The sequence below is a fragment of the Lethenteron reissneri genome, chromosome 20 (genome assembly GCF_015708825.2).
Source record: "Lethenteron reissneri isolate LAM-NWPU_2019-01 chromosome 20, ASM1570882v1, whole genome shotgun sequence".
NCBI lineage: Eukaryota > Metazoa > Chordata > Hyperoartia > Petromyzontiformes > Petromyzontidae > Lethenteron > Lethenteron reissneri.
This window is the reverse complement of record NC_083798.1, coordinates 8,481,206-8,488,272: the sequence shown is the minus strand read 5'-3', so window position 1 is coordinate 8,488,272 and position 7,067 is coordinate 8,481,206.

Sequence of the window (7,067 nt, the reverse complement as noted above, 5' to 3'; positions counted from 1 at the left end):
AATTTATTTTTTTATCTTTATACGTGACTTTACCGAAAGAACCAAAGAGTTACGACATGTCACACGTGTAAAATATTCTTGGGATAGCCCGCACCTCCATATACCCCACAGGGTCTTGTTTTGCTTGTAAAAAGTGGTATACCCCACGGGTTATACGCGGGAAAATACGGTAAGTTGCTTATCGCATGTGTGGTGGTCAAGGTTGACCACAGGCGCCACAACCTAGGGGAGGGGTACGTACAGGTCTGGACTGATCCGGACCGGTCGAGCAAAGAGGCGGTTGGAACCGCTCTGAGGGGAGGGGGCTGGCGAGAGCTGGGGCCCCGAGACACCCCCGCCCCTCAGAGAGGGGATATATAAGACGGCTCCCGGAGAGCGCGGAGTCAGTCCATCTCATCTCAAGCTGAAGCAAGGAGCCGCTGGAGACCCTGGACCCCAAGCCCCGAGGATGTCGCCGGGACTGAGTGGGCTGCGGGTGGGGTGTTAAGCTTCCCTAGGCTAAGGAGCCACAGGGTATAGAAGGAGAGTAGTCAGAATAGCCCGGAGGCTGTACCTCCCTAGGTTGTGGGGATTGGGCTATTCCCCAGTGCGTCAGAATGTCTAGCTGTTATATAAAAAGCGTGTGGCCTCTAAAGAAGTCTCCGTCTCCTTCAAGATACTACACATGTAAAGTGCTCTGAGACACTGACATAAAAGAGGATACTCTTATCAAAATAAAATCATTACCCATCCAATAACAGACAAAAAGGCCAAGAAACAAATATGGCATTGCACATTATGTTAGGGTTTATAAACAGTTGACCAGGTACCTGCAAAAACTCTGGCATCCCAAACATGTTGGCATAATGCTCAATCACCGCTTTCCTCCTGGGAAGGAAAAACACAAATGTTTATTGTCACTTAAAGCATCAAGAGAGTCAAAAATAAAATCCACATACCATTTACTCTACCCCATACCTGTAACAAGACAGCTAATGAAAGAGTACAACACGTGTATACATACTACGGGTGTAACGATTCATGACCTTCCCCCCCGATAATTGAGGACCACGAGATAATTTCAGGATTTAGTATTTTTGGCTCTTCGACAATTTTTTTGGTCCTTTATCTTTTTGTTCTATCTCGTTCCTACGACGTAATAGCGCTGGCTCACGGAGGACCCCATTTGGAGGCCCCTGGAACCTGCTCGTGGGTTCGAGAAGGGAGGCGCAGTCAGGGCGGAGCCAGGCCGCGCTGGTAGGATAAAAGGAGGCAAGAGCGGGAGCTCGAGGCTGCCAGTTCTGGGAGTGGACTCGTCTCGTCGTCGCTGCCGTCTTCGCTAGATATTGCGTTGCAAGATAGTTGTTGGCTATCTCAGTCAGCGCCGTCAGAGTTACATGTGTAGAGGTGTATTTATGCATGGGCACGGATGGCTAACAAACACAAGGGGCGTGGTTAGAGCCGTACACAGAGGAGGTGCTCACACCGACGTCCGCACCTGCATCCCCCACGGGCCCCTCCCGGGGGGCCGAGTACTATAAAAGGTGGTGAGCCGGAGGGCTCGAGGTCGAGTATTAGCTTAAACCAGCGAAGACTGAAGACCAGCTAGAATAGGCCCCGGAGCTCCCCTGGCTCGCTGTCCTTGTCAGGGCCGACCAGGGCAAGCCGGTGGCGTGGCCCTGAGAGCCCAGACTGACGTTCTTATAAGAGCCAGTCTGGAGACTCAGGGTGCCGGGATCCCAGCTTGACCAGGGCTGGGATAGGTAGCCTCCCCTAGCTCCGTAGTGGAGGACTTGGGCGTAGGTTAGCGGGGTTAGATGTTGTGTCTCCCTGTAGCCGAGTAAAGGGGATGATATCCCCTTTAGTACTGTGTGTACCCGTTACTGTGCACAAGTTGGTGTTAATAAATAAGTGTGCCTCCGACCCCGTCGTCAAGCCTCCTGAATACTTACTACATCTGGCGTCAGAAGTAAACGTTCAACGATGGACACACGAGGGACGACATGTACCAGGGAGTCGGAGATGGAAGACACCACGGCCGAATCACCACCAGAGATGGCCAAGGTCGGATCGGAGCAGCCGGGGCCGAGTACACCCGCGCTGCTATGACAGGAAGGAGGGGATGCTTCGGCCGAGGGACTTCGGCTGGCTCACTCCCGCCTGGCGGAGCTGCTCTACGCTGCGGCCGCCGCGTTGGAGGAGATCACGCGGCTAGGGGCTGGAGGGGCTGCGCGGGACGACGACAGCACCCGACGCGCGGCGACATTTCCCGCCACCCCGACGCGGCTCGCGGTTAAATTTCCCGCCATCACTACAGTGCGAGCAGAGGGCGGGGCCGGCCCGCGTCAGGTGACTGCTGAGGGCCAAGCACAAGCCGTGACATCATCAACACCGGCCAGCGCGTCAACAACGGAGCGACCGGCGATGCCATGCTCGCAGCCCGCCCACACTGTAACGTCTGCTGGGAACGACGGAGAGCGATCCGCAGCCACGGACGTCGCGTTACAGCAGCGTCTGCCGCCTCTCAAAGAATTCGTGGGCGCCGACGGAGACTGGGGCGGCTTCAAAAGGCGCTTCATCGCTCATCAGGAGATGGCGAACTGGACGGACGCCGAAGCACTACGCGCGCTGCCGGCGATGCTGGACAACGACGCCCTGGCTACTCTCACCTCGGCGCCTAAGGAAAAGCGCGCCACGCTGCACTTGGCGCTGCAGCTGCTGTCAGCTGTCTATGGCCCGCCTTCGGACTGCAGGCAGCTATTCCACGATCGTCATCGGGGCGCCAACGAAGCGCCCCTGGCCTTCCGGACTGCTCTCCTGGCCCTGGCGAAGGCTGCTTTCCCGCGGATGGACGAAGAGGGAGTGGACGCTATGGTGGCTGAAAAGCTGCTGCTACTCGCTGATGAGCTGGACGTCAACGTCCTGGCTCAAGACGACGCAGAGATGTCGTCCTTGCTGGTCGCGCGCCACATCCACGGGGGCTTGCGGTCCCTGCGTCGCAAGGCCGCCAAGGGGGTGGCCGGCCATGCCATGGCGGCCACCACCCTCCCATCAGAGGAGGTCTGCGGGGTGGAGCGGCGGGGGGAATGGAGATCGGCGGCACCACAGGCTCGGAACGGACCGAGCCGCCAGGAGCAGCCCAGGCCATCTGGGGCGCTCACACGGTGCTACAACTGTGGCCTTCAAGGCCACGTTGCTTCAGGATGTCGGGCTCCCCGTCAGCGCGGGGCGACACCTCGTCAGGACGCCGCGCCGTCTCCACCCAAGCTCCAGCAGAGAAATACGGCGAGTCGTGGCACCTCACACGTTTGGCCCATGCACACATCCGATACACACTCACGCGCTGAAACGAACAGGGTTCGAAAATCGACGGCCGTTGCGTCGGATTGTTCTGAAATGCGGCAAGCGCTCCAACCGGGTCAGTGGTCGGAGCTCGCCCATCGTGTCGTTGCAGCGTCGGCGGGATCGTCGGTCGTGGTCGGTCATATTGATGGGGTAGAGGTGCGGATTTTAATTGACACAGGGGCATCGGCGACCATTATATCTGATTTGATTTATAACATCCTTCCCGTTCAAAGTCGTCCCTTGCTCCCCGTTGACGTGCCATGCTATGCTGCTAACGGGGGCTCGCTGGGCATCATTGGGCAAATCCGCGCCAAAATTTGCATTGGAGACATTCAATTATCCGGGCCTGTTTTGGTTTCCTCCTCACTCGCGGTTCCGTGCCTGTTGGGGACTGGATTTCTTGGCCAAAATGCCCATTCGTATCTTGATTGACCAAGGGTGCATCGAGCTCCCGTCGGGCCGACGTGTTACATTTTTGTCTTCCCCCGCCACGGAGCGTCGGGCGTTTGCCACCGTGCAGGCGCTCGTGACAAAAACTGTGCGCATACCCCCGGGGGCTCAGATGCTCGTCCCTCTTAGGTTGCGTCGGCCGTTTGCTGAAGGGGTTGCGGATCGGGGGGTCTTGTTGGGACCATCTCGGGCCGGGGTCAATGGACCCGATTTGCTAGCGGCTCAGACCATGGTGAAAGGGGATGGGGACCCCTTCATTGCAGTCCTTAATGTAGGATCGCGAACGGCCGTGGTTCCTCAAGGGACCGTGCTTGCACACGCAACGCCGGTACCCTATGAGGAACCACTCGTGGGTCAGGTAAGCACCGATCCTCCGTCGCGACCGCATTCGGACTGTGATGACGGATGGCTGGATGCGCTTTGCGCGGGATCAGTGGACCTGTCCGACTCGCAGCGTGCGCAGCTGCGAGTTCTCCTGAACGAATTTGCCGACGTTTTTAGTCGACACAAATTTGATATTGGTTGTACTAAATTGCTGCGACACCATATTGACACGGGTGACAGCGCGCCAATCCGCCAAAATCCCTTTCGGTTGAGTCCCGCCGAAAAGGATCATGTCAAATCGGCCGTTGATAACATGCTAGCCGCCGATATCATTTCCCCTTCCAACAGCCCGTGGGGCGCGCCGATCGTTTTGTTGAAAAAACACGACGGCTCACTGCAGTTTTGTGTCGACTTTCGGCGATTGAACAAAATTTCTGTGGCAGATGCGTACCCGCTTCCTCGAATGGATGAGTCGCTCGATGCCTTGGCGGGGGCGCGATTCTTTTCCACCCTGGATTTACTTTCTGGATTCTGGCAGCTGCCTCTGGATGACGAATCCAAACCTAAGACTGCTTTCCGTACACCGCAATGCCTCTTCCAAATTAACCGCTTGCCGATGGGCTTACATTATGCGCCAGCAACTTTTCAGCGGTTAATGGAACTGGTCTTGGCAGGCTTGCAATGGGATTCGTGTTTAATTTACTTGGACGATGTCATCGTCTTTAGCAAATCATTCAACGAACACCTCCAGAGGTTGCGTGCTGTTTTTCTCAAAATGCGGGCTGCTAATTTGAAATTTAAACCGCAGAAGTGCCATTTGCTCCGCGAATCAGTGCGGTATTTGGGTCACATTGTTGGGCGCTCGGGGATATCCACTGATCCCGCCAAAACGGAATGCGTCAGCTCCTGGCCAACTCCCACCTCGGTGGGAGAGGTCAGGAGTTTCATTGGGTTCGCGTCGTACTACCGACGGTTTGTGGCTGACTTCGCTACGATCGCGAAACCATTGCATGCCTTGACGTCCAAGGGAGTCAGGTTTCATTGGGGGCCGGAGGAGGAGGCTGCTTTTTGCGCCCTCCGAAATGCCCTGGTGGGGGCTCGGCCGTTGAATTACCCCGATTTCTCACAACCCTTCTTGCTCAATACAGACGCAAGTAACACGGGCATTGGGGGCGTGCTGTCCCAGCTCATTGGGGGCGTAGAGCATGTGGTGGCTTACGGTAGTCGAGTACTGTCTCCGGCGGAACAACGGTACTGCGTTACCCGTCGGGAATTATTGGCAATTGTTTATTTCATTCAGCAGTACCGCCCGTATCTGTACGGTCGGCGTTTCACCGTCCGTACAGATCATGCCGCTCTACAGTACGCCCTGCGGGTTCAACAACCATCGGGCCAGTTGTCTCGATGGTTGGAGATTCTCCAAGACTACGACTTTGTCACCACATATCGTAAGGGCGTCCGCCACACGAACGCTGACGCCCTGTCGCGGTTGCCACCCACTTCGGAGTGCGCCTGCCTCTTGGGTTCGGGGCGTTGTAGGCCCCCGAACGTGACCACCGATTCGGTCTTCGTGGCCGCCACCGATGCGCCTTCGGCTTCGGGTCCTATCGAGCAAGAAGGGAGGGATTCGTTGCTGGGGTTGTCGGTTGCGGAGTGGGGACGCCTCCAAATGGAGGACACCTCCCTCCTCGCTCTGCGCCGTCGCACCGGGGGGGTTGGTCAGGGGGTGGCGAACGTTGACTCGTGGGGGTTGTTCCAGGGGATTTTAATGCACTGGGACGGAAAATCCCACCGCCAACGGCTCGTGGTGCCTGCAGCATTGAGGGGTAAGGTGGTATGGGCTGTGCATGAGCGGCTCCTGCACTTGGGGGTTCACAAGACCTTTGCCATGCTCCAGCTCGATTTCTTCTGGCCGGGCATGGCGAAGGACGTGGGGGATCTCCTGGGGTCGTGCACAAAATGCGCGCAGAGGAAGCCACCAGCGAGGGGGTCCAACCCTCCGCTGCAGTCCATAAAGGTTTCCCGGGTTAACGAGCTCGTTGCTCTGGATATTCTCGGCCCATTACCCGCTACACCCAGGGGAAATAGGTACTTGTTGACAGGGGTCGAATACTTCACGAGATGGCCTATGGCCTGGCCCCTGGCCAACCAGTCGGCAGCAGCCATTGCGGAGGCCTTTGTCCAGGGCTATGTCCTCGACAAGGGTGCTCCGGAACGGCTGCTGACTGACCAGGGTAAGAATTTTTCGGGGAAACTCCTCCGCGAGGTGTGCGACCTCTTGGGTACGGAGAAAATTCGGACCTCCCCCTATCACCCACAAACTGACGGGATGGTGGAACGGCTGCATCGGACTATCACGTCCATGCTGTCCCAGCAGGTATCGGAATCCCAGACAGATTGGGACCTTCGCATTGCCGGTGTGTTACAAGCCTACAGGATGGCTCCCCACGCGGCCACCGGATTTTCCCCTTTCTTTTTAATGTATGGCCGCGAGGCTAACCCCCCTGTGACGACCCAGCTCTCGGTGCCTCAGGCGAAGTCTGCCTTGTCCGAACACGTTAAATTTAACATCGCCAAATTATCTGAGGCGCGGGAAGCGGCCGTGCAAAATTCTGAACTCCGCCAGAAGGCGAACGAGAGGCTTCGGCTGGAGCGGGTACATGTGTTCAAATGGAAACCAGGGGACAGGGCATGGTTGCACTGTCCCCAGGTGCCGCTGGCGACCTCGTCAAAGTTGGTACGGCCGTGGCGGGGGCCCGTGGAGGTCGTACAGGTCTTGCGGCCGCAATGTGTTCGCGTCAAATGGGGGAGGCGTCGGTGGTACGTGCACCCCTCAAGGTTGAAACCGTTCATTGCGCCGCCCCGTGATTCGCACACACACACGCATGGCCAAACGTGTGAGGGGTCCGCCGACTCCCCGACGTCGCTGCTCTCGCCTAACCTGACATCAACTGTTCCATCTCCAGGTG